The sequence below is a fragment of the Cebus imitator genome, unplaced genomic scaffold (genome assembly GCF_001604975.1).
Source record: "Cebus imitator isolate Cc_AM_T3 unplaced genomic scaffold, Cebus_imitator-1.0 Scaffold507, whole genome shotgun sequence".
NCBI classification, from domain to species: domain Eukaryota; kingdom Metazoa; phylum Chordata; class Mammalia; order Primates; family Cebidae; genus Cebus; species Cebus imitator.
This window is the reverse complement of record NW_016107822.1, coordinates 1,401,796-1,408,539: the sequence shown is the minus strand read 5'-3', so window position 1 is coordinate 1,408,539 and position 6,744 is coordinate 1,401,796. Positions and strand designations below refer to the sequence as shown.

At 38.0% G+C, this 6,744-nt stretch overlaps 1 pseudogene; it reads right to left on the bottom strand.

Moving 5' to 3' along the window:
- Positions 1-289: 289 nt before the first annotated feature.
- Positions 290-4,190, bottom strand: LOC108292776 (annotated as a pseudogene).
- Between the last annotated feature and the right edge of the window lie 2,554 nt (positions 4,191-6,744).

The window sequence follows — 6,744 nt, the reverse complement described above, 5'->3', positions numbered from 1 at the left end:
TTTGTACTTTCAATCAAAACCTGCCCTGATACTGAGCATGCCCAGACTGCAACAGCGACCTAGGAGTTTCGACGTGTGTGGGTTCGCCAGCTGTGGGTTTTTGAAAAGCTGGGACCGGGGACGGGAGAGGCAGAAGTTTGTCTTTGGCCATTTAACCGGGCGGAGTTGTGAAAGCTGGGCAGGGTGGGGACCTGAAAGGGTTCCGCACAAGTGTCCTCAAACTGAGCCGCGGGGAGGTGGCCCGCCAGCCTATCGGAGGCTCATCCTGCTATTCTTCTAGGGTTCGGGGTTAGAAGCGAGGGTGGCTTAAGCTGAGCTCTGCTGGAAGCCTGGAGACTTCCCGAGAAGGGTGCGGTGGAGCCGAGATGCAGAAGCAGCTCCGTCCCATAGGTGGGGCCGGGAGCGCGACTCCGCCCAGCAGCGGCGGCTGCCAGGCCGTGGAGTCACTGGGAGTTTCCGTCGCGGCGACCGATAAGTTTGTAGACTTGGGTCAAGTGCGGACATTGTTAGGAATGCTTTTTTTATTTTTTATTTTTTGCCACCTCCCTCCCCCATCTCTCTCGACCCCTTGCCAGAGCAGTGACGGCTAAAGCATAGATTCTCTCCCTGCTTCCTCCCTTCCCAGCTGAACCGTTCTGCTCGGAAGTAAGAAGCTTTTCCCTTGTGAGAGCGGTGGTGACCTGATTGTCTCTAAGCTCTCAGGCAATTTATAGCTCGGTTAAATACCGAGATACCCAACAGGAAGGCTCAGCGGGGTGGGGGAAGGGACCGCGCGCCAGGCTAGGGGCTGGAGCGGAGCCCAGCTCTGAGGGGTCCGTCCATTATCTGCTCCACAGGTGAATGGCTTTCAAAACGCAGGGAACTATTTTCCTTTCTCACTCCCTCAACCTCGTTTAAAGGCCTTTGAACCTCTTACTTTTTTACTTAGAAATTCTAGCATTTTGTGTAAACTTGATCAATAGCTACAAATGAGAACTCTCCTAGTGAGTTCTTTATTTTACTGAGAAGATTATCTTGGCATCTCAGGTAGGGAAATAAATAGCTATCTCAATTCCCCAAACCCATCCACTTTGAACTGGAGTTTTATTAACATTGGTGTGCAAAGGTAAATGTAGCAAGAATTCAATTAACAGTAACACATTTCTTCAAGTTTTTAATTAAATCTCTTCTACTTATGTAATGTTTAAGATCCTTATTCTAAGTATCTGAGAAAAGAAGACAACATGATATAAATGTATCCTTCTAAGTGACAAATGCTTGAACTTGGGTTATGTTTGAAAAATAGGAAGTTTAACACTAGAGGTACAAGTGTAAAAATAATGCACCCCAGACTTGTAACTTTATGTGAATATTCACTTTCCATTTTCCAAAACAGTTGCCAAATCTTATTTTAAAATAATTTCATAGTTGGAGAAAAGAAGATAATAGAAGTTGGTCTAAATTTTTTTCAATTATTTAGTGAAGAAGAGGAGGAGAAGAAGGTGAGAAGGAGGAAAAATGACAACAGAAAAAGGAGATGAAGCAGTTGGAGGAGGAGGAATGGGACGAGAAGGATTATCCTATTTACCAGTAGCTGCATGTAGAAAAAATGCATGCTTATTTTAGAAAAAATTAGTCATCAGAATACAAATACAGATTTTAAAATTTCTGCTCCAGACCCTGGTTCTATCATCAATATTTTAATCAATTTCTTTTCCTGTTTACTTCACATCTTACCTAGCAATCATTCTCTTTCAGTTGCCAGAATCCTTGACAACATGAATGGTATCAGAGGTTTGTGTCCCAATATTACTTGAGGGAGACTGCAGGCTAAATTAAGAAATGGGTTTTACATGTATATTGTGCTTAACTTTAGAATTAATAGCATTCTCTGTACATAAATATTTTGAAGACTCTATTTAAAGAGTAGCTGTAGATATACTAAGATTTTTAACTCTCCCTCCCATTCTTAAGTTCTCCCCAAGCTCTTGGGAATGGGTTGAAGACGTCCTCCTGGTTCTACTGGGCTGACACAACATCATACTTTGCAGAGAGTATGTACCGTCTCTTTGCCTATTGTAGCTGACTCATTTTTATTAAACAGAAAATCGGATCAATTGTTCTGTCTTTCCCTTTGTCACTCTTATTATCCCATTTCTTAAGTACTTTTATATCTAGAATTCCTATGTCTTTTGCTATTGATAATTAACTTATCCCCTGATTGTATGGTATGTAAAAGATGTAACTTTCAGAACTTTAAAAAAATCGATTTTAATGGTTTGTTTCCTCTTTCTTTGTTAAAAAAAAAGTGTTATTAATTTTGTCTTTACATTTTGCTCTGATCAAGATGTTATTTTCAATATTTTCTTTATTCCTTTTTTATTGGATTCATCTATTTACTACTTTCATGCTTCCTTTGCCATCTATTTTAGGCTACAGGATCAGAATAGAAACTAAATTGGATTGGGGCACTGAGGAGAAAAATGTGTCTTATGGCAAGAGTGGGAATTAGGGACTTTAGAACTAGAAATTCGTGAAGTAGAAACTTAGCCAAGGTTTCTGTAAACCACAGAAAGAATACTTAACATGAGAGAGGTATCAAGAAAATTCCGCATGTTGGTGGGAAGGCCAGAATTTCCTGGTCGATCAATGATACTAAAGAGTTACATTTAACCAAGGCTCATACATCATTAAACTTTATATTTTTAGTAGCCACACTAGTTGTCTGGTAAAATCTATTTATAAATATCATTACTCAGAATGGTTTTTTCAATAAAAATAATTAATTTCTCTAAATTTTTCTTTTTTAAAAAATAGCTGCATATGTTATTATTCTTTTCACTTCATATCTGTGTTTCTGAAGATACTTTTTGCTCTCTCTACAGGATAGAAAATTTATTAAATATTTTCTGTTGTCAGAATTTGGGTGGAATTTCACTTCACCACTAATTGGCTGTCACCTTGAAAAATGTGCAAAACCCCTCCAAGCCTCAGTTTTCTCGTCTAAAATATGTACATAAGAACATAAAATTTATCATTTTTTGTATGAAAAAAAGCAATGCACATAAAGTGCTAGTTCCAAGCACAAAGCAAGAACTTAATGACTGTTATTATCATTTTATCATTATCATTGCTGCTACTTCTGCCACTATTTCTTTTTTCAGGTTTCTGGGTTATGGGATTTCCTCCCATCATCTCATCCGTTTAAGCCAATAGTGAGCCATAGATTCTTCACTTGTAAGCGTTAAAGGTAGAAGGGTGTTAATTCATGTTATAAGAACTTTTATTTATTTTTCGGTAGGAGAAGACAAGGTCTCACTCTGCAGCCCACGCTAGAGTGCAGCGCATCTTCTTACCCATTTCTTCAAGAACTCTTCTTTCTCCCTCAGTACCTGCTTAAGTCTTCTTATTTTTTCACCTAGAATGGTTTCTTCTAACTCTAGTGGTGTCACTGGGAAAACATCTTCAGTACAGTTTTTATGGAAGGAATGTCTTTGTTCGTAAGCTGCATTTGAATTCAACGTGCCTTTCTTTTGCCTCTCATGGGTATAGTGTTCTATCTCAAACCTCTTTTCTTGTCTGATTGTTCTGCGACTGGCGAGTATTACGTTGTGACACACCTGAAGTTGGTAAAATACTGCTTAGGGGTTGAGAACTGGTGACACGAACTCCTCCATTTGTGTTTGTGTTAGAAGCATTCTCTGTTTTTCTCTTCTTTTTGTGATCCATCTTCTTTTTTTATTTTTATTTATTTCAATATATATTTTATTACGTTTTAGGTTTTGGGGTACATGTGAAGAACAGGCAAGATAGTTGCATAGGTTTTTTGCTTTTCTTTTCTTATGAAAATTCTGCTGTTTTCTCTCCTTCCTTCACCGTAAACTCTGTCTCTTTGTAAGTACCACTCTTTACCAAACTGCTAAAGGAATCAAAACTTTCTCCAGAGGTCAAATGGTCAGGAATTCGAGTAAGGCACACTCTCAAATGTTTAGTAAGGCCAGATGTCTTTTTAAATTCGGCATCACTCTTCAGATGTGATGCCTTATTACTTCTTCCCTGAGAATCTTTCTTGTCATTTCTTCCTTGGGTACCCTTTACTGATGTTGATGCCATCTCATTATGGATCAATGTGAGGCATTGCCTGAATTTTCCTCTGCAGGTCTCAGGAAGACCCTCCATAGGTTCTTTGACATTTTAGTGGGGAGGAAGGAGACACCTCTTCCAGGAAAGTGGCTCACTGCAGCCTCGACTTCCCAGGCTCAGGTGATTCTCCCAGCTTAGCCTCTTTAGTAGCTGGGACTACAGGTGTGTGCCTCCATGCTAGGCCAATTTTTTGCATTTTTAAAAAATAGAAACAGGATTTTCCCATGCTGCCCAGGCTGGCCTTGAACTCCTGGACTCAAGTGATCCTCCCACCTTGGCCTCCCAAAGTGCTGAGATTTATAGGTATGAGCCACCGTATGTGGATGCAGAAGTTTTTTAATATGTAAAATGACAACAGTCATCTGTCTTGCATGTAATATTCTTATACTGTAATCTTCTAGGAGATGAATCATTTAGTTTTTAGGGACTGTGTACTTAAGCTTTTTTTCATAAAAATGTTTGTCATTTATATTATTCTTTAAAATTAAGAAATATCCAATTCTGGTGGTGAAAAATTGATGAACACTATTTTTTTTGTTTGTTTTCTAGAAAATGTCCTTGAAGACAGTAGAACCATCATTTTGATTTCTTTTCCACTCATCTTCCTCAAGATCAGTTCTCCTGGAATTACTGCTAGTGATTTTATAACCAATTGGTAAAGAAAAAAAAACATGAAGGCTCCCTATATCAGAATTAGATAAGAAATTAGCCATGTGGACTTTTTTACTGAACATCCTTGGTAAAGAGAATCTGGAAATGGGTGAAGAAAAAGCAAAGAATACTGATGGGAGTCAAGCCTCTGGAGCAGATAATTAGAGCCCTATCATTGGACAACAAAACTTTACAATTTCCAAAGGAAGGAAAATAACCAGGTAGTCATTTTCTGTGTGACTTTACAAAAGCCTTTCCTTAAAGATATGGCTAAGAAAATATTGGAAATGAAAAGGAGGACAGTGACTCAAAAAGTAATATACTGTGTCAGGCTGTTGAGGTTAGCAAGGAAAATATCATTTAGGTGAATCTATCTCAGGGGCAAAATAAAAGTGGTTTGAGCTAATGTTAGCTAAAGGTCTTAGAAAGGAAACAAATGATATATGTTTCAAATATTCTATCACAAAAGGAATATACTGTGGTGAAAACCAGTTTGCTAATAAAGCAAGAGCAACATTAAAGTTTACGTTAATTCCTTTTGAAATCAGAGGAAAGATTTGTGTCTAATTGAACACATAGAGAATAATAATTCGGCTGCATCACTCAACGTATTTGAAAGTGTGTCCAGGGAGACTAATCAAATGACCCAACACCATAGAGGGTTGGGTGTGGGTGGGAGGAGATTCTGTGTTTTCAACAAAATAAAACTATTTTAACAATATAATTGTGGAGAGAAGGTTGGTAGACAATCAAAACCTCCACTTCAAAATTTGATTCTGCAGTGGTTCTTAGTGTTCTGATAAAGGCTGAGAAAGAAACACATTTGAGTCTTTCAGGGACACTTCTGGATGACTTTTTGCAGAGTGGACCATATGGGTTTGCTTTAATATTTTATGCAATCTGTACTACTTGTCTCTAGTTCACCTAATACTAAATAAGGCCCAGAAATTGGTGGACTCTTAAAGGAAGGTTCATTTATTGGACATTGAACTAATAAAAAGGGTATTTCTGTCATGGATCTGGGCATACTTTCATTTGTACATTTAAGACTTTTGGATATTAAAGACATGACAGAGGTGATGGAAACGTGAGTGATTGCTTTCTGTCTGTGGGCATGCTTCCACTCCAGGGAGTGGAAGCCTATTGTGGATGCAACAAAAACGACATCTCCTGGACCATAGTTGTCCTGTGTGTGTGTCCCCACATCTATCCTGAGTAGAACTGAAGAACTAGATTTGAGTATCAGGAGGCCAATAGTATAAATAAAAACAAATATTTTTGCAAAACCTGAGACACAGGAATGTTAAGTAATTTTTGGAAGATCACACTGTGGGTAATTCCTCTTCCACGTCTTCAACTGCCATGGCTTGATAATTATGTGTATAATTATCTGTAAATTGTGATAGTTTTAAAACTTATTTCCAATCTTAATCTTTTTCTTAGTTTACTGCATGGCAAGAGATTTCAAAAGTGGTGACAGTAGGTATTCTTATTCCCAAACTCAGAGAAAATGTGAAAAAATTTAGCATCAAACATGCCGTTTTGGGGGGACTTTTGTAGGTAACGTTTATTAGAATAAGAATGTTTCTGTTTGTGGTGGTTTGAGAGTGTTTTATTAATTATTTTAGGATAAATTTCTACCAATGGCTTTTCTGCATTCATAAAAATGATTATATGATTTTCTCCTTTATATTTTGTAAATTACATTGATTTCATTTCAAGTGTTCAGTCATTTTCCCATTTCCAGAATATCCTTTACTTGGGCATTAGTCCGTTATTTGTGTATAGGAATGCATGTGATTTTTGCACATTGATTTTGTATCCTGAGACTTTGCTGAACTTGCTTATCAGTTTCAGGAGGTTTGGGGCTGAGACGAAGCCAAAATAGACAAATGGGACCTAATCAAACTCCACAGCTTCTGCACAGCAAAAGAAACAATCATTAGAGTGAATCGGCAACCAACAGATTGG